This window comes from Theropithecus gelada, chromosome 2, assembly GCF_003255815.1.
Source record: "Theropithecus gelada isolate Dixy chromosome 2, Tgel_1.0, whole genome shotgun sequence".
Lineage (NCBI taxonomy): Eukaryota > Metazoa > Chordata > Mammalia > Primates > Cercopithecidae > Theropithecus > Theropithecus gelada.
Genome location: NC_037669.1, coordinates 8,126,393 through 8,147,388, shown reverse-complemented (window position 1 = coordinate 8,147,388; position 20,996 = coordinate 8,126,393).

Here is a 20,996-nt window from a genome sequence, read left to right as displayed (position 1 = left end):
TTTTTTTTTTTTTTTTTTTTTTTTTTTTTTTTTTTGAGGCGGAGTCTCTCTCTGTCACCCAGGCTGGAGTGCAGTGGCGTGATCTCGGCTCACTGCAAGCTCCGCCTCCCGGGTTCCCGCCATTCTCCTGCCTCAGCCTCCCGAGTAGCTGGGACTACAGGCGCCGCCACCACGCCCGGGTAATTTTTTGTATTTTTAGTAGAGACGGGGTTTCACTGTGTTAGCCAGGATGGTCTCGATCTCCTGACCTCGTGATCCACCCGTCTCGGCCTCCCAAAGCGCTGGGATTACAGGCTTGAGCCACCGCGCCCGGCCCACAGTATCATTTTCAAATTTAGAAATTTATTGTATTCATTTTGCTATCCAATGCTTTATCACCTCCAAATTTAGTTTGTACAAGTCAATTTTTTTCCTGGGCATTATGTAACTTTAAGCTGCTTCAGTAGCTTCTTCTGTTGTTGCTGAACCAAATATTCTGTTCTGTCTTTCTTCCCTTAGGGATTCACCCAGCATTCCCTAGAGAGAAGGCTTCTCCTCTCTCATAGTCACCAGGACCAGCTGGAACAACCAGTGCTCTGGCTGAAGACCTCTACAGGTAGACAGGCGGCAAGATACTGCTGGGGCCCACTTTCTTCATCATTTTCTGGTGACGGTTTACTTCACATAGGTGAGTTCATTCTTGGCATAAATGCAAAAGCATTTCAGTTAAGAATTGATAATATTTTTAAACAGCTGGTGGTAGAACAATTGAATATCCATAAATGGATGACTTTGTTTTCTGTTGCTTATAACCAAATTCCTGAAACACAGTAGTTTATAACGAAAGGAATTTGTTTCTTACATTTACAGAGGCCGGGAAGTTCAAAGTCCAGGGGGTGCATCTGGAGAGAGCATTCTTACTGGTGGGGACTCTGCTGCATCCTGAGGCTGTGCAGGGCGTGATATTGCAAGGCAGCTAAGCATATTAACATGATACAGTGCTAGCTCAGGGCTGAGTGTGCTACCATGCTAGCTTAGCTTGGATCCTTCTTCCTCTTCTTATAAGGTCACACACTGCACTCCCATGGTAACTCATTAGTCCATTAACCCACTAATAGACTAATCCATTAAATAGCTCAATCTACTCATGAAAGTAGAGCCCTCATGATCCAATCACCTCATAAAGACTGTCACATTGGAAGTTAAGTTTCAATATGAACTATGGAGTGGACGTTAAATCACCACGTTCCACCCTTTGCTCCCCAAAGCTCATGTCTTTCCCACATTCATTCCCTCTCCATAAAGTCAAAGTCTTAACATATTCTAGCACCAACTCAGAAGTCAAAGACTCATCTGTGAATCTCTGAAATCAAAATAATGTATCTAGATTCCAAGATACAGTAACAGAAAAAGGATAGGGTTGTTTTCCATTCCAAGAGGGAGAAAAAGGCAAGAAGAAAGGGGTACGAGTTTTAAAACAAGTTGGAAGCACCCTGTCCCAGGGCCCTCAAAGCCTTGGGTATTCCTACTCATTTAAATGTGCTGGCCTCAGTCCGCTCAGCTCTTCCAGGCTGGTACTGGATACTGGCTGCTCTACAGCTTTGGATTCTTGATGGCTTTCCTGCTCCCAAGTCTCCACTGGATTTTGTCTTAATACAAACTCTACAGCGGTTCCCACACTACATTTATGTTCAGCATTGCTCTAGCAGGCACTCTCTGCAGTGCTTCCGTCCCTACACGTCTCTTCCCTGTACCACTATTATTTTGATGACGTCTTTTGAAATCTGGGTATAGGCTGCTAAGCCTCCACAGCTCTTGCTTTCTGCACACTTGCAGCATTAGCACATGGTGAATACCACAAAGGTTTATGATCTGCTTTACAGAGCTGCAGCGTGAGCCACACCTCGGGCTGTGTCATGGCTGGAGCAGCCACTGGGTGCTGTGCTGGAGTGTGGGGTTCCAGGAGCAGAGAACTGAGGCAGCTCTGGGTAGTGAGCCTATGGATAGTGCCCTAGGCTTGTCCCCTGAAACCATTATGCAATCATAGGCCTCAGGGCCTGTGATGAGAGCAGCAGCCTTAAAGATCTCTAAAATGCCTTTAGGTTCCATTTTCCAGTGTCTTGTGGAATTGCCCCTGCTTCTTCTCTATCCATACCACATGCTTGGTTTCCTCTCCTAAAGACACTTCATTTTACCCTTTACATGGCTAGGCTGAAACTTTTTCAAATCTCTCCACTCTGCTTCCCTTTTTATTTAGAAATTGTTCTAAGCTATTCTTTTGCTCCTGAATCTCAGTATAAGCAGCCAGAAGTAACTCTGTATCTCCTATAATTTGCTTAGAAATTTCTTCTGCCAGACATCCTAGTTTTTCACTCTCAAATTTGGCCTTCCACAAAGCCCTTGAGCATCCACAATTCAGGCAACGTATTTACCAATTTATAACAAGGATGGCATTTACTCCAGTTTCCAATACTGTGTTCCTCAGTTCCATCTGAAGCCTCATCGGAATGAAATGGCCTCATTGCCTGGGGTGACACCCGAAGTTCTTAGTCTCATGGCTGAGGAAATCAAGGAGGCAGACACACCAGGGGTGATATCAGAGCAGAAGCAGAAGTTTAGTAGGTGAAAGAAAGAGGACAGCTCTCTGCAGCAGGGAGGAGTCCAGGAAAGGATTGCATTTTTCACAGTTGAATGCACAGGCTTTTATATGAAATCAATGAGGGCTGGACATCTCATTTGCATAAGGCACACATTTCTGGTAACTCCACCCTGTCCTCCTAATGTGCATGTGGCCCCTTCGCTTGAGTTACTCTATATTGCTTTGTTCCCCTTACTGTGCATGTGTCAGAGGATGGAATTTTTTATTGTGGGCATGTCTGGGCAAGTCACCTGAGTTGCCCTTTTCATTTTTGTGTCTGTGGGCACATCTTAGGCAAGACTTCCTGTGTAAGTTTCCTTTTTTGTGCCTGCAATTCTTTTGTTTGAAAGAATTCAACAGAGGACCCACCCTAACTGCCTTCCTGACCAAGTTTTTTCCTTTCTCCTCCTCATTTCCCACCTCAGGAGTGGAGACCCCAACTGCTGTTAGGCACAATGGGATTACATTCTAGCTAATTCCTGCTGGAGAGGGATGTGGTGTAGGGGAACAGCAGCTAGGCTTCATCCTAGGGTTGATTTAAGTGTCCTTGGAAGAAAGGCACACCCATGTATGGTTACATGTGCATCACCATTTGGACGTTGATAGCCTTTAGGCAAGAAAAAGCAATTTGGGTTATTAAAGGAAATGTATTAAAATGAAACAAGGGAGAGGTAAGGACAGCCTGAAAATCCCAAGGCTGTCGACATGCCCAGATAACTGGTGACTACAGTTATTGCTGTTAAGATTTGGGTGCACGGGACTTGGCTTTGGTTAGCTATCTTTGTTCTATTTCCTAAACAAAGAAATCTTTGAGTTATGGGCACGATATATACTCTCATCACATCAAAGGATTTGCAAGATAATTGCCCAAAACTAGAATATTGGTAGAGGTTTTTACATTACCCATCCCTTTTTGCCTCTTCTGAACTACAACTGGAGATCGCTGGTAGGTTTACAGAAATAAGCAGAGTTAGTTTAACAGGTAGGCAAGGACTTAAAAACAACTAATGAGATTAAAATTTAATGACAAGCATAAGATAAGTTTTGAAACATAATTTTTTTTTTCTCTTCAGTCGTCATTTTTCTTGAATACAAACCATGTAGGACTGAGTTGTTTGCAAAATAAAAATGAGTCTTATCCTTGACCTGATTATTTGCATAAAGTGCAGCAAGAATAATTATTTTTACATAGGTTTTTAAAATTGGCTTTGATGGAACTGGGTACCACAAGGAATCTCAGATAAGACTTTTTTTTGTTTGTTTGTTTGTTTTGTTTTTTTTTTTTTTTTTTTGAGACGGAGTCTCGCTCTGTCGCCCGGGCTGGAGTGCAGTGGCCGGATCTCAGCTCACTGCAAGCTCCGCCTCCCGGGTTCACGCCATTCTCCGGCCTCAGCCTCCTGAGTAGCTGGGACTACAGACGCCCGCCACCTCGCCCGGCTAGTTTTTTTTGTATTTCTTAATAGAGACGGGGTTTCACCATGTTAGCCAGGATGGTCTCGATCTCCTGACCTCGTGATCCGCCCGTCTTGGCCTCCCAAAGTGCTGGGATTACAGGCTTGAGCCACCGCGCCCGGCCTCAGATAAGACTTTTTAAAGCCAAGCCCAGACATGGGTTTGTACTGTCGAATACCTATGAGTTGGATGAATGCCTTTATTTTTTATTATTATTATTATTTTTTGAGTTTCCAAGAACGTGAGGTTCCTGAGTCTGTTAAAAAGTGACATTCTTCACTCAGCACAGGTTAGAAATTCTGTACAGAGACTGTGTAGACATGATATGAAGCTAGTTCTCTCAATGGGCTTTTATTGGCTTTGCAAGTCAAGCTTGATTTCCATAAAGGGAAACACATTCATCCAGCCACAGCCTTGGTCAAACAACCAGTTTTTCCAGTTGTGTCCTGTTGTGAAATAAAATGGATTCTCATTGCACTGATGCAAATAACTACATTGCCGTAAGTTAAGCATCAAAACTGTAGAGGAACAAGGCAGAGAGAAACAAATATACTCCAAATTTTGTTTACAGGAGTCTACTTTACTCAGTTGTTAAAAGTAGATAACTTAAAAATTTCCTTGACTGAAGAAAAAAACAAAGATAAGCAACGTTTCAAGCAGACTGAAAAAAGATTACTTTAGACTTCTATCAGTTTAGTTCATGCAGTTAACTCCTATATGATATTCAGGAATATTTCAACTCTTCATGATTCCTGTACATTTTCCTTTACTCCCATGTCACAATTTCCAAAGTTATCAGAAACCTACATGTTATAGCACCTGTCAAAGTCCTATAGCTGATTATAAACCATATTTTGTAGGGGACTAAAACAATACCATAATTATCTCTGGATGATGAAATATCCAGGGTAGCTACAGTTAAAGATATGATTGACAAATAAACTTGGTTATTTTAGTGTTTTACAATAGCTTAACACAATAACCTTAATTATGATTGATAGCATATACTCAGACATTAGAATTTTAGACATCCCATATGATTTTGAAATGTACATTAATATTATTCACTAAAATATAACCTGAAGAAGATTAAACATAATTTTGGCAATGCCACATACCTTAACATGTTAAATAATCCTGTTTACCTCTCTTCTGGATGCTTCAGGGACACTCTGTAGACAATTTTGAAACTGAAGTTTGATTTTGGGAAACCTGTTAAATGTTAGAGGTTTAAAACACTTGATATTATTAAATGCAAATCCAGATTATCATAAATTATTTATTTTGCCAAAATAATGACTCAAAAATTTTAAAAGAGGGCAAAAACCTTTACTCATTAAGAGGGAAGACAGCTTTCCAAACACTTGGTCTTCTGTCTTCTCTTTCCTCCCCTTGGCAGTCTATTTGCAATGCAAATGAAAAACCTTTCATTATCCTTCACTATTTCATGAAAATATTGTGCACGGGAGAGAAGGCCAAATTTCACCCTTATATTGGTTTCAAAATAATCCTTTATTCCTAGGCAAGATTTACATTACCATGTCTTTTTATCATCTTTTACCACAAACACATTTTACTGTTCTTACACACCTTGCGTGTAAATCAATTTTCAGTAGTCTCATCTGAGTTTTATAATGGTAACTTTTAGCAACTTTTAACTTTAATGTAAAACCTGGTAACTTGTTTTAATTCCGTGCTAGGCTCAGATAAATCTGACTTTTTCCAGCTTAGATAGTGGTGTGGTTAATTTTGTATGTCCCCAGGCATTACCAAGTTGTAAAGCAGGCAATTTCCAACCTTAAAACATTTAGCAAAACTAGTATCTGACTTACATGAGTTACCCACCTATTTACATTTTGACATCATTTGCATTTTTACCAATTATCTTTATAACTATTTTTAATGCTTAAAGATTGAAGTCACATGAACTAAAAGGCATTACAGCTTTTATCTTTCCATTAAAAATATTTGAATTAAGCACTTATTTTTCTTTAGGCCAGTTAGAGCTCTTTTTATAGACATCACACAAAACACATAGGTAACAATGCAGATAAACAGAAGAGGATCCTGTTGTTACAAGATTTTTTTGTTTGCCATTTCCTAGTTGGATTATTGGCCTCTGGGTGTAGTCCTTTAAAAACAGGGCTAGTAGGAAAGAATGCAGTTTCTGGGGAAGACAAAAGCAGACTGTGAGAGGATCTATTTGCCTGTAATACCTGGAGTTCCATGAGGTAAACAGAGGTTTCTCTCAAAATGGAATTTGGGGCACCCTTTCTGTTTTTCCCAAAGAATCCCACACCATTGGAAGTTATTTTGGGGCCTCTTATGCATGCCATAAGAGTGGCAAGACAAAATGGATAAAAAGAATTCAGTTGACTGAGGGAAAAATATTTGTATAAAAGCAAGCTCCCAGAAGAGAAAAACATAAACACCTTTTAAATATACCTATAACTTGGATATCCAGTTTTTATTAAGCTGAGTGCTCTTTAAGAAAATCCTTTTACATCCCTGGTTACCTGACTTTAGCCATGCCAAGCAGTTAAGATTTCTGGCTTTTGTACTTTATCAAAAGTAACCTCACAGGTGAAACCAACAAGCCTTAATTAAGGTTATGATTTCATTATGGGTGTACGAGTTGTTTTCAAAGAAGTGGAAAGCTGCTTTTGAAATCACCATTGCAAAATTGTAACTGAAACTGATAAAGATCTCTGACCCAACCAACTCCATTCTACTTGTAGCCTGCAAGCTGTCCCTGTTCATTCCTGGGTGTAGGCTGACCAACACTGGGAGAAACTTAGTTTATAGTTTATAGTCCAAAACAATGATGATAAGCCTGGCACCACCCAGACCGATAAACTGGCTCATCTGATTTTGTGGCTCCCACCCAGGAACTGACTCAGCAAAAGAAGATAGCCTCAATTCCTTACAATTTTATCTCTGACCTGACCAATCAGCACTCCTGGCTCACTGACCTCCCCTCATCCACCAAACCATCCTCAAAAACTCTGCTTTCCAAATCCTCAGGGAGACTGACCTAAGTGACAACAAAACTTCAGTCTCTCATAAAGCCAGCCCATGTGAATCGCCCTTTCTTTGTTGCAATTTCCCTGTTTTCATAAATAGGCTCTGTCCAGGAAGTAGGCAAGATGAGCCCATTGGGCAGTTACACTTTTACAAAATCTAGAAACTTTAAAGGCAACTCAGAGAAAGAAAGGATTAGGAATGGAAGCTAGAAGTTGTTTATGGAGGAGAAGAGAATCAGCAAATGGCAGAAGTCACAGATATTAACCCAAAGGTACTCACTTCCCAAGCAAGGATTGAACTTGGGCTGCCATTGTAAAAAGGCAGAGGCTAAAACAAAGTACTGCTATGTGGCTACAGGTTATGCTCAAGAACATAAAGCAAAATGGAAACCTGTAACAAAGTTTGTCACTGACCAGTTTACTGGGCTGACTTGAACAGCAGGCTTATGGAGCTCTAGATTCACATTCCATCCTAAGGTAACCCTCTTTCTGACCGAACCATACAGAAGGACACACAAAGCACACCAGATTGACTGTATCTTAACACTAACCTCACAAATCCCTTTTCATTAATCACAACTTTACAGAGAATATAAACAGGGATCCTTATTATTCTTTGTACCAGTTTGCAAAGGGAGAGAGAAGTCAAAAGCCCAACTGGGTAAAAAAATACTTACCTTTTTGCCAATATGTCAAGCTTCTGGGTTCCCTTCCCTCAAGCTCAACTCTTAGCCAAGCCCTTTAAGGTTTGAGAAATTAACTTTCCCCAGTTTGGAGGGACATTATAAGAGAAGAGATAGGAGCTATTTACAACTGTGAAAGAAGGAAGAAAAAAAAAACATAGAAAAATCTGGGGTTGTGGGTAGTAGAACTGGAGAAGTTGTGGATGTGAATAGGGGTTCAGGAAGTGCCAGGGCATCTGGAAGTTGCGTTTGAGGGTTCCCTGGGAGTTTGTTTCTTTGACTTTGGGGAATTATCTCCTGTAGGCTTGTCTGATATGATCACTAGGAGAGCAGGATCCATTTTACAATGTTGACAAGGTCGGGGTTTTCTCACAAGGCAAAGAATGCTTACACATAGGGAACCTCAGACCATTTGCCCTTCCAACTGCAGAAAAGATCTAGTTGTCAAATATTATTGATATTAGCACTTTCCTGAAGAGACAAGCTCCCCACCGCCATTCTGCTGTTGGTGAGATGGCCATGCCTGAGTACAAATGAATATGAGGCAATTTTTATCTACAGTTTAAGGGTCAAAGGAGTCCCAGTGATCCCAGCTGCAGTCAAGGGAAGTGCAGGCTAAAGATGGTTTGTTACCCATCTACAAAGAAAAAGGATAAAGGTGTTCCTCAGTCCTCATCCGTCCTTTGGAGTGACCCAGGATAGAGAAGAAAACAGTGGAGATGTCCTCCCTTCTATTTTCCCTTGTTGATTCTCTGGGGCTTGGGATCCATTAAAGGTGCCAACCATGGAAGAAACCATGACCCTCACACATGGATCTGAAGGAGCTAAGCAGCAGTAATAGTCATGCTCTCCTGCAAGACTCCATTTCTCTGCTGAGGATTTTCCTTTGATTTCCTACATTTGTGGGATCTGCTGGCTCCCTGATAGATGGATCTCTTGAGAGACTATGTAACACTTGCATTTGGGCCAGGCCCCTTAATGGAGGAGATAATCTGGGTTGAGAGCTATATTCTGCTATTATGGCCCAAGCTAAAGTATTTATTCTTAAGGAGTGGTTCCAGCTGACTTCCAGACCTAAAATTCCTTTTCTACTTAAATACCATTCTAATTGAAGGCAGAGTAGGTGACTCAAAAGAATATAGGAATCAAATGAGGCTAAAATTTGGTTTCAGAAGACATTCTCCTCCTCACTGTCAAAGAGAGAGTTTTGCCACTCACTGAGGGAGAATAAAACCTCGTCACTAGTAGAAGGGCACAAGAGTAAAGAATTGGAAAAGTAGGAGTTTTTAGCAAAGAGCCATCAAGGCTCCCCATAGAGAAGATGCCCATTCCACTAGGTGGCGCTGTAAACCTTGAACTACAAGACAGTAGCTTTGTTTCCATATTTCTTTAGACAAAGGGTAAAGAGAGAGATCTGAGGCATGGTAGGTCATCCTCACAACATGCCTCCCAGTTAAGAGAAAGTTAGTTGCCTCTTAGAGAGACTATCCAATTCAACTGGGCAATTATGGCTGTTCCCATGGAAAAAGAAACAGCCCGGGTTGGGCACAGTGGCTCACACCCGTAATCCCAGCGCTTTGGGAGGATGAGGCGGGTGGATCAGTTGAGGTCAGGAGTTTGAGATCAGCCTGGCCAACATGGTGAAACCCTATCTCTACTAAAAATACGAAAATTAGCTGGGTGCAGTGGCACATGCCTGTGATTCCAGCTATTCAGAAGGCTGAGTCAGGTGAATCACTTGAACCTGGGAGGTGGAGGTTGCAGTGAGCTGAGATCACGCCATCGCACTCCAGCCTGGGTGACAAGAGTGAGACTCCGTCTCAAAAAAACAAAACAGAACAAAACAAAAAAACAGTATAAATGGAGAGAGGGACATTAATTGGGGAGAAATAACCCCCTATCCAAGTTCAACCCCAAGAAGTGCCATCATTAAGAGTTAGATAATCCCTGAAACCTGGATCATGAAATCCCCCTGTTTCTAGAAAATCACAAAACAGCAATCCCTTGAGCTACATTCTCAGTTACCATAGCACCCACTAATCCTGCCTAAACAGACTATCTCCCTGGACTAAACTCCTGCTGCACTGCATACAGAGAGAGGGTAGTAGCTGCAGAAAGGAAAGAAGGTAACTGAAATAAGAAAAGTTTGCAAATCCTGTGGATGATATCCAATGGGCTGGAGTTAGTCCAAGGGCCTTCAGGTAACACTAGTATGTAGCCTCACCCAGAAACTCTCAGAAGGACCTCCTTTCAGCTCCAAATTACAGCTAAGCTTTCCATGAAAGGAAGCTAGTTCAGATCACAGCCAACATTCCCAGTACTCTGAGGGTGCGGGGGGTTTAGCTAAGTCCTCCCTATCAAGCCTGTCATCTGAGTCTTTAGACCAACAGCCACACTAATCACATTTAGATGGCTGACAGATGCCTCTCATTTTTCTTAATTTAAAAATTGTCAACAGTAGGCCTTGAAAATGAAAGCATAAAGTTGGGGTCTGATCCTACTCATCATTTCAATGGATCTATCTTGGACAAGCCTCCACAATGAAACAGCCTCATTGACTGGGTGGCACCCTAAGTTCTTGGTCTCATAACCAAGAAAATCAAGGTTCAAGGACACGGACACACCAAGGGTGAAGTATGAGCAGAAGCAGCAAAAGAAAGAGGCCACTTCTCTGCAGCAGAGAAGGGTCCCAGAAAGGGTTACAATTTTTACAGTTAAATGCAAATGCAAAGGCTTTTACGAGAAACCTATGAGGTCTGGGATCTCATTTGCATAAGGTGAGATTTTCCGGTAGGTCCTCCCCATCCTCCTAATTCACATGCAGGTCCTTAGTTTCCATTACTTCATATGGCTTTGTTTCCCTTATGCACATGTGTCAGGGGACAAAATTTTGCATTGTGGGCATGTCTGGGCAAGTCACCTGCATAGCCTTTCTTATCCATGCACCTGTGGGCATGTCTTAAGCAAGCTTCCCTGTGCAAGTTTCCTTATTTGTGCCTGCAGGCTGTTCTTTAGTTTGAAAAAATTCAGCTGAAAACCCACCCTAACTGCCTGACTGACCAGGTTATTTCCTTTCTCTTCTCTCCAGAACAGCCTTATTTTCTACATTTCTATCAATATTCTAGCCATGACCACTTAGCTGATCTCTAAGGAGTCCCAAATTTTTCCTAGTCTTGTCTTCTAAAACCGTCTCTAGAAATTACGATTTTTCTCAGCTGCCCCTTTAAATTCTTCGGCCTCTGCCCATTACCCCATTTCAAAGTCTCTTACACATTTTCAGGTATTTGTTATCAGTGACACCCCATTTCTCAGTACCAGTTTTCTGTATTAATTGATTTTCTGTTGCTTATTACAGAACACCTGAAACAAGACAAGTTATAAATAAAAGAATTTGTTTCTTACAATTATGGAGGCTGAGAAGTTAAAGGTCAGCCGGACACATCTGGTGAAATCCTTATGGGTGGGAACTCTGTCACATTGTGAGAAACGCCAGGGCAGGGGTGGGAACTCTGTCACATTGTGAGAAAGGCCAGGGCATCGCATGGCTCAGGGGGCTCAGTGCACTACTGTGCGATCATGTTAGCTCAGGTCTCTCTTCCTGTTTTTATAAAGCCATCATTCCACTCCCATAACGACCCATTAATCCACTAATCCACGAAAAGAATAGATGCATGCATTCCCTGAAGGCAGAACCCTCATGATCCAATCACCTCTCAAATTTCATAATCCCCAGAGCAGCAGTATTAAGAGGTAAGGCTAAAGATCTTTGATCTTTAATTTTGATCTTTAATTTTGATCAAAGATCTTTAAACTTACCTCTCAATATTACCACATTGGGGATTATGTTTCAAAAGGAGTTTTAGAGGGAGAATTCAAACAATAGCAATAAATAAAAAATACACTTAATTCCCTATCTCAGCTCTTATACAAAAATAACTCAAAATGGAGCCTAGACCAAGATATAAACAACTAGAACATTTTTAACATGCTGACTGGCAACAATCTATACACCTTAAGATTGAACAAAACTTTTTCAGCTGTAACACCCAAAGCATGATCCATAAATTAAACACACACACACACACACACACACACACACACACACACACACACACACAGACACAAGCACGGAACAAATTAAACTTTGTTAAGGTTTTCCTCTGTAAACATCACTTTTAAGGAAATACAAATACAAGCCACAGAGTGGAAGAACGTACTTGGAAATCACATTTGTGACAAAAGTATTGTAACCACAATGTAAGCACTCTCAGCAGAGAACTCTACCAACACAACCAGCCCAATTTTAAGATGGACCTATGTTTTCAATCTATACATCACTAAAGGAGGTTTATAAATAGAAAATATGCATATTAAGGGATGCACAAGGTCATTACTTATTAGAAAAATCTGAATTAAAACAGAAGTGGGTTAATTCTACTACATACCTGTTAGATTGGTTAAATTAACTGAAAATACCTAGGACTGATGTGAAGCAACTGAAACACTGATGGCATCACTGATAAGAAAGCAAAATGGGGTAGAACCACTTTTGAAATCCATTTGGCAATTTCTAACAATAGAAAACATACACTTAGCATATAAACCATCAATCCCACTCCTTGGCATTTGCCTAAGGAAAATGAAAATTTATGTTAACAGAGAAACCTATAATGCAAATATTTATAGGAACTTTATTCATAATTGTGCCAAACTGGAAAAAAACCAGAATTCCTTCAATGAGTGAATAGTAATCAAGCTGGTATCATATAAAATGCCATAATACTCAGCTACAAAAAGCAGAACAAACTATTGATTTATGCAGAAACTTGGATTACTCTTAAATACATTTACTAACTGAAGAAAGCAAGACCAAAAAATGACATACATTGTGGTTTAGTTCATTTAAACTACTCTAGCAAAATACTATAAACTGGATATAAACTGGATTGCTTATAAGCAATGGCCATTTATTTCTCAGAGTCCTGGAGGCTGAAATTCAAGATCAGGTTACCAGCAAGGTCAAATTCTGATGTTGTCTTGTTGGTTACATTATTGCAAACTTCATGTTGTATCTTCACAGGATGAAGATCAGAGAGGGATAAAAAGCTTTCTCATGAGTCTTATGAGGGCACTAATCCCATTCATGAAGGTTCTGCTCTTATGACCTCGTCTAATTGTCATTATCTCTTAAATGCCTCATTTCCTAGTACTATTATATTGAGGGGTAGAGTCTAAACATAATTATGTAAATTTTGGGAAAACACAAATATTCAGTCCACAGCATATTGTATCATTTAATTTATATAACATTACAGAAAATACAAAAAAAAAAAGTACAGGGACCAAAAAACATAGCAGTAGGTATCAGGTGTTGGAATTGAGAGACAAGTTAATTCCAAAGAACATGAGAGAATAGAGTGAGTAAAATTCTATATCGTGACTGTGGTAGTAGATATATAACTCTATGCATTTGTCAAAACCCTTAGAATTCTGAATACTATTCAGCATTAAAAGGAAATAAATGATAAAATAGCTTAGATGTATCACAGGGATGTTATAATGATTTTTTAAAGCTCATATCAAAAGTTTACATATTGTATACTTTCTTTTCTGTAACATTTTGAAGTAATAATTTTAGCTATAGATAACAGATTAATGGTTGTCCGATATTAGTGTCAGGGACCATGGATAACTATAGAGGAATAGCCTAAGAGAATTTCTCTGTGTTGACGGGAAACTTCTGTATCTTGATTGTAGTAGTGGCTATACAAATCTTATCATATAAAGAAATTACACAGAATTACATACATGTACAAACACATACACATACATGAAAGTATGAAATTTGAATATGTTCCATAGCTTTGTGTTAATACCAATTTTCTGAGTTTTATATTATAGTTATGTAAAATAATACCCTTAGGAAAAACTAAAAATGTTTTTAAATTACATATAATTGTACACCACAGATAATAAATTTCACTGTTTAAATTTTTAAAAATAAACTAGGAAAGGAGAGAATATTAGTTTGCTCACGCTAACCCAAAATACCAAAAACCAGGAGGCTAAAACAACAATTTAGTTGTCCACAGTTCTGAAAATTAGAATTCCAAGATCAAATGTCAGCAGGGTTGGTTTCTTCTAAGACCTCTCTTTCTGGCTTTCAGATGGAAGCCTTCATGCTGGGTCTTTACATGAACTTTTTCACTGTGCTAACACATTCCTAAAGGACACCAGTCATGTTGATTAGAGTCCCACCCTTATGATTACATTTAACCTTAATTACGTCTCTTTAAAGTCCTTATTTTCAAATATAGTCATATTGGAGTTAGGGCTTCAGCATATAAATTTTAGGGTATCATAATTCAGTCCTAACAGAGGGAAACTGAAAGTAGAATAAAGTCAGTAACAAATAAACCTAAGTATATTCCAAATTAATAATTACACCAAAGAGAGTAGGGATGAACAAAGACAAACCTCTGTAACTATTTGGAAAATGGTGTTTTAGATGGGTGGTATAAGAGTAAATTAAAAAAAAAAAAGAAATAAAACTGTATACAAATACGGTGTTCTGTCAATAATATTTAGTAATTGTTTTCCTCACAGGTGTATGGATTACAATTCTAAAACTATGCTATGTGTATATTAGCATTTAATCAATAAATCAATAATAATTACAACTTAGTTTCTTATTGTTGAAGAAATAAGTTCTCTGGTGTTGAATGTAAAAACTCCTCCTTAAAATATATATTATACATCAGTTAGTATACATTTTCTACTTCCTAGCTCTGTCTGTTGAGAGGCCCTAGAAACAATGAAGTCTTTGTATTAAGCTGTTCTTGCACTGCTATAAATAATTATCTGAGACTTGGTAATTTATAAGAAGAAGGTTTAATTGGCTCAAAGTTCTGCGGACTGTACAAGAAGGATAGCTACATTCACTTCTGTAGAGGTCTCAGGAAGCTTGCAGTCATGGCAGAAGGCAAAGGGGGAGCAGGCCCATCACATGATGATAATGGGAGCAAGTGAGCTAGGCGGGTGTGGTATCTTATGAAGAGAGAAAGTGAGTGAGAGAGAATACAACAGTGACTATGCCATGCAGTTTTAAATAACCAGATGCTTTGAGAACTCACACATGTTCATGAAGATAGCACCAAGCCATGGCCCAAACACCTCTCACCAGGCCCTGTCTTCAGCATTAGAGATTACAGTCCAACAGAAGATTTGAGTGGAACAAATATCCAAACTGGACCATATTTGTAGCAATGAACACAATTAATGCACTTATCTTGGTCTCTAAACACAATTTTCTAAGAAAAGAAACAAGAGCTTCTTGGAGAAATGATTGATTCCAGACTTGTAGCAGGGAAGATCAAGTTATGCCTGGAGAATCATGGGGTGCAAGATAGTAGAGAAATGCTGAGACAGATAGATAGATGACAGAAGACAGATAGATAGATGGATGGCTGGATAGATAGATAGATAGATAGATATAAATAGATAGGCAGACATGGACATAGGTATGGACACATGCATGATGAAAGAGCATATAAGACATTCTGAAATAGCTCCAAATAGCCCAAACTGAAACAAACTTAGCAACAACATTGATAATAAAATAATATAATATTTTAAGCTATCAGATAAAATCAATACCCATGAGTTCATATTTTTATATATAAACACACAAATTGAATAAAAAGATTATTGGGAGACATGGCACAGCTCCTCCTTACAGGAAAATTTCAACGAGTAATATAGAATGAATGAGGAAAGTAGAATATAACCATTAGAACACTGCAGTAATAATGAAAGAAGGCAAGATCCATAATGAATAATAAAATTGGTGATCAAAAGCTTGAAGAAAAACAAATATTTGCATAGTCTCAAAGGATCTCTCTCAGGATATTTATTAATTATAAAAGAAAAAATAATAACTACAGGAAAGAAAATCAGTAACATCACTTTAATGAAGTGATCAAAGTTAGCATCTCAACAATCAGATATGTTACCATTATCTTGTCATGTTTCACTGAGAAGGGCAAATACGACATATTATTCTTGTCAAAAAAAGTATGTCAAATCTAATCATGAAAAGACATTAGTGAAACCCAAATTGAGGGGCATTCTAGACAATATCTTACCAACATTCTTCAAAAATATCAAGGTCATTGAAGACAAAAAAGGTTGGAATAACTGTTACAGATGGGAGGATACCTAACATCCAAATGCACTTTGGAATCCTGGATTGAACTTTGGAACAGAAAAATAATAATAGTGGAAAAACTTGCAAAATCTAAATAAAACCTTTAGCTTAGTTATTAGCATAGTATTAATATTAATATCTTAATTTTGTGATTAAGCAAAGTGTTATTTTTATGGGATACTGGGTGAAGGTTGCACAGAAAATATCTGTACTATTTTTCAACTTTTTTACATGTATTAAACTATTTCAAAATATAAAAGACATGAGAATCATAAATTTAAGTCTAATTTTCAACTTTGCAGTTTACAGGCAATTTTAATGTCATTGATAATGTAATGTTTCCTTGCTGTTAATGTCACCATATAAAATATCTAGACTTGTAATAACAAAAATTGCTAATGTATAATTTTTATTTACATATTTTGTGTATTTTAGATATGGACTTTGATTTTGCTTCTGCAGTTCTCAAAATTCTAGGATACATTTTGTTCAAAACTAAAATGAAACTTACAAAAATATCTTCAGAAAAGATATATAAGACCTGAGAAGATATAATACTACTGAATAGGTAAGATTGGATTTTTGTATTGGATGGCTTGTTCCATTTCTTTTCAAACAAGAGAAAGAAAGGGATACTCCCACTGTGGTGTCTGGTGGTATGACTTGTGGACCTTGTTAGCTATGCATGCTGCAGGAGCTGTAATATTGTCATTGTTTCCCGAGAAGTCATTATGTACCCAGATAGCATGTGTCTTTTCAACATGACAATAATTAAATCACCTCAACCACTGCACGGAAGTGTGGGCTAGTTTAACGCATTGATGAGTACCTAAGTTTTACAATTCTAGGGAATGTTGCCTGAGTTGTGCTTTCAATAGGTGATTTTCATACACATTAGTTTGATATATTTCACACTTTCCTCTAGCTCATAAATTTTTTTTTAAAAGGCTCTATGGCTGTTTCATTCTGATTAAAAAAATTAATAAAACTCGCTCGTTCTCAATTAAACACTCTCTTCTATACCAAAGTAAGCATGAGGCTTTTCTTGTCATTGCTCTGATGGTAGTGGTGGTAGTGATTCTAAAAAATTGAAAAAATACTATTTAAACAGCAGTAACACATCCTAGTCCAATTTATACAGTGGTGCAGTTAAGAAACACTTCTAGGGGGTTGGGCTCGGTGGCTCACGCCTGTAATCCCAGCACTTTGGGAAACCGAGGCGGGAGGATCCCGAGGTCAGGAAATCGAGACCATCCTGGCTAACACAGTGAAATCCCGTCTCTACTAAAAATACAAAAAACTAGCCGGGCGAGGTGGCGGCGCCTGTGGTCCCAGCTCCTCGGGAGGCTGAGGCAGGAGAATGGCGGGAACCCGGGGGGCGGAGCTTGCAGTGAGCCGAGATCGCGTCACTCACTCCAGCCTGGGCCACAGAGCGAGACTCCGTCTCAAAAAAAAAAAAAAAAACCTCTTTTAGGGAATTATAATGGAATCCTCTTCTAACTCAGAATGTCAATATTCAAAATCAAAATAGCTTTAATAACCATTTCACTTCATGTTTGATATACTTACAGGATCACTTTAAAAAGTTGTATTAATCAGATTGAAGAAAACTGGGAAGGAAATGACTACATAGATATATGGTTTTGATTAATAAAATGTAATAAAGTGATGGCAAATGAGATTCTTCAACTGAATATGAGTAACAGAAGCAAAGCAAATTTAAAGAAGCGGATCAATGTTGTTAGTATCTCCTCAGCATACAGTGAAAAGAACACAATTTGCAAAATTAGAGGCATAAGATGCATATTGATTGCATTCCTCTTTAAATTACTCCTTGGTTAATCAAATCAAAATATGCAGAATTAATCAATCTGTAGATTACCAACAGCCTATACGATTTGGTTTTTGAGATATTCAGATGAATGGTGTTTGTAATGTACTATTATGAAAGGAAATAACTAGACCCTAATTTTTTCTTGATTCAAATAAAATAATACATTAAAAATCAGACAGACAAACTTTCTGTAAATGTTAATAAAATCATTTAAAATTCTAGGTACTAAGATGAATTATACTACTGATATCCTAAATCTTCAAAAATACTATAGAAAAATAAAATTTTCTAAATAATTAGACAATATACAGAACCATTTATCAAAAGAACAATATATCATGCTATATCAATAAGTATTTCTAAAGATCTACAGTCAATGTAATAAAATTTAAGCTTATGACCAACAAATTTTTAAACTTTAATAAAATTAACTTTAAAAACACTATAACAAACTACCAATTATAGAAAAAAATCACAGATGTAATATAGTTCTGCTTTCTTTTATCAAAAAAATACATAATGTGTTAGATTATCACATAATATTTGAGTAATGTTGTATTGATAAAGGTTCTTTTAAACAGTGCTTCTGAAGGTGAAGTCCAAGGACCTACAGCAACCACAACACATGGGAACCTGTTGGAGATACAAAATCTTGGACAACGTCTTGTACCTCTTGGATTGGAAATTGCATTTTAAGTTTGGCAAATGACTAATTTTAAAAAGCTGATTTCTAATCTTTGACCTTGTATTGAAAACCCTAATAAAAACAAAAAAAACCAAATAACTTGGACATAGATTTTTAAACCCTCCAGGTGATTTTAAAAAGGAGGCAAAGTTGGGAACCACTTTGCTGTAAGATGCATAATGATTCAACAATAGGTAAATTTTTATCAATGGTGATCCACATAAAGTTAATTATATTGATAGTTATCTTTATTTCTGTTAAAGAGGAAATGACTTAGTTCAGGCATTCCTTTTAAAAAATATGTTCTTGAAAAGTTGTAAAGAATCCAAAGAATTATAAATCAAATAAAAGAACAACTTCATAAAGGGTTCTCTTTAAAGTATAGTGGGGAATACATCTGTAATTGAGAATTTCATTTTAATGACCATGTTATTAACATCCTCTGTGCCTATAATTTTTAAGGTTTTCTTAAATTAATTATGTTTTGAACATCTTTTGTCTTTAATCTGATTTACACATGTAATTCAATTTTTGAAATAAAAAACAAAGTATTTATTTTTGATTATTCAAATATTTGCTTATGCTGGAGTAGTTATTTCCAGAATGAAAATGAAAAATTACTGAAAAAGTCACTTATTGGTCTTCACTTCTATATAAACTGAGCTTAAGCTTTTTTGTCTCAAAGAAAGTGAATATTTTAATCTATACAAGAATCTTTTAATAGTTATATTTGGCTCCAATATTATGCCCTTAGAGCAGAGGTACTAGATATCACTTCTGATCCTGTTTCTGTAACTTTGGATAGTGCAAGTTTATGAATAGCAATTAAATAAATTCCTGTGGCAATGATTAGTCTGCAGTGCTGTTCCTGGAGCAATATAAGCAAGCATCATGTGCAATAATATACTTTTTATTTCAGTTGACCTATCTGAAGTTAATAAACCCAAATGATAATTTAAAATTCACCCTGATGATTGTTCCAATAAATATATAAATAGTATAGATCTAGTTTTGTTTCATAAGAATTGTGCAGCAATAATTCTTTTTATAATTTTTATTTTCAGTACCACTTAACTTACACTTGTCCTTGTGTGAAGTATGCATTTTCTTGAATTGTAGTCATGAGAAGGTAAATAAGAGAGATGGAGATATTAAATGTACAAAAGTTGAGAATATATTCAATTGCCTATAACCTGCTAATTAACCTCTTAAATGTTTAAATGAATTAATTTTAACTAGTTAAGTAATACACTATGTCAGGTAACAGTGTCAAGTTCATACAAATTATTTTACCACCTTTAAGCTAATTAAAGTCATTCATTTTATTATCCATACACGTTCTAATTGTCACATAATCATCAATATAGTTTTAAACATTAAGGTGTTTAAATATGCAAAAACTCTATAAAGAGAATTAGATAGCTTTGAATCTTCATTGTTTTAATAGAGCAAAAGTCATAGTCTCCACTATCCAATCCACTCCGTTAACTTTAAAAAGCCTCTGATACCTAGATTAATGTCCAGGCACTTTTTGCTGATCGACTGATTAGAACAGATAGTTGTGGTGAGAGTGTTAGATTTCCTTAATGCTTATAATTTTGATCAGACTGTGAATAAATTTTTTATAATTTTCAGCTTAAAATCTATTTTGGAAGTTGTATCTCAATATTTTAAATACGTAGACTTATGCCCCGTCCCAGTTTTATAAAATTAATGTTAAAATCAATTATGTAAAACTATATTCACGTAGAAAACCATGTGTTTTTCTTTCTGTAAAAGAATAAAAAGTATAATAAAAACTAACACTCATCCCCTAAAAGACTATTCTAAAAACACTGAATGAAGGAGAATTGTCTCATGTCAGAAACATGAAAAAGCACAGTGATCAAATAACATCATAAGATTTAGTTAAAAGCTGAATTTCAAAGAGTAGAGAGTATGATTATAAGCACTTATTAGAGAATTTGTGTTTATGCTATATGTAAAATACCAACAGCATTACTTGTAGAGATAGTTATTGCAAGTTTGGTTTTTTGCTTCTTGAAATATGGTATAACCACTCTCATCCATTTCTTAAGACTGTTATGAACTAATTAGAAACTATAAAACATCTTGCAATAAAATGCTACATACATGCCTAATAAGGCTAATAACATTTATAATGATACCAGCTGTTGAAATCCAACAGATATACATAATTAATGGCAGTTGAAGTTTACCTACAGCTTTTCCATCTGCTTCATTAGAATACAATTTCCAAAATTTAAAATGTTACCTTTGTTTAGAAGTTAAGCTTTCTCTGTACCCATTGTAAAATATATGTACATTTAACATGTAACCTAAAAATATACTTGATTTCTCATTTCAAGAAAATACCCAAAGATAGTTTTTTATGATAAATATGTTTAAAAAATACCATCTCTCTCACCTCATCATATTTGCATATGCATCAAGTATAAATATCTTAGTAAGAAATGCATATTAATAATGCTTTGT